Consider the following 720-nt stretch of genomic DNA (forward strand, 5'->3'; position numbering starts at 1 on the left):
AAGCAGCCCAAGTTAAATTCCAGCTTTAATGCAGCAGGACCAAAATGCCAGAATCTCTCCAAGGTACACGCTTCAGCTCTTTACAATTTTGAGGGAAGAAGCATGAACTCTGCAGGGTTGCAGGGTCCATCCAGCTAAGAGCAAAAGCAAGGAATCAACACAAAAGAGAAAGCAGCGCTCCCGGCCGGGGATGGGAATGGCATATACTTACAGACAAAAGCCCCGCTCCCTGCTCACTCTCTCCTCTCTACACCTGAAACACAAATGTGGATGAAAAAGGGCATCATGCAAGAAAGACAGCTGGGGGGAGGGGAAGAGAGGGGAGGGGAGGGGGAGGGGAAAGGGGTGGAGGAAGAGGAGGGAGGAGGGGGAAGGGGAAACAAAACCTAAACCGGCTTCACTTAAGTGCAGCCTTGGAAAAAGGAGGGGAAGGTCTCCCTGCCTCGCGCTCTCTCTTCAACTGTGTGTGTGAGTGTGTGTGTGTATCTCTCTTTCTCTAAGAGAGTGTCTCTGAGTCAGTGTCTGTCTGTCTCTCTCTTTCTCCTGCTGCCGCTGCTGCTAGTGTGCTAGTGAACAATGAGCTAATTCTGATGGGACTGGCACGGCGCCAGCGCCCCAGCCTTGCTGCCACTGTGCTGCCGCGGCGGGGCCAGACTGCTTACTCGGCAGGAATCGGTGACTCGGGGCCCCGTCGGCGAGCGGCCAAAGCGCGCGCCCGCC

At 55.6% G+C, this 720-nt stretch overlaps 1 protein-coding gene across 8 annotated transcripts in view; it reads right to left on the reverse strand.

Annotated features, from left to right (window-relative positions):
• The window catches only part of NREP (neuronal regeneration related protein), a 305,011-nt gene that overhangs the window by 29,945 nt on the left and 274,346 nt on the right, over positions 1-720 (reverse strand). The window contains exons 1-2 of one of the 8 annotated variants that reach the window (XM_006913280.1): positions 663-720; positions 212-253 (exon numbers count right to left, since the gene is read on the reverse strand). The exons of 1 other annotated variant lie outside the window; for it this stretch is intronic. The gene's annotated coding sequence lies outside the window, so the exon portion shown is untranslated. Of the gene's footprint in view, positions 1-211; positions 254-386; positions 570-662 lie in introns of those variants that run through there. 6 more of the 8 variants (XM_006913279.3, XM_015590434.2, XM_025047887.1 and 3 more) reach the window with 6 other exon arrangements.

This window comes from Pteropus alecto, unplaced genomic scaffold (genome assembly GCF_000325575.1).
Source record: "Pteropus alecto unplaced genomic scaffold, ASM32557v1 scaffold20, whole genome shotgun sequence".
In the NCBI taxonomy this organism is placed as follows: Eukaryota; Metazoa; Chordata; class Mammalia; order Chiroptera; family Pteropodidae; genus Pteropus; species Pteropus alecto.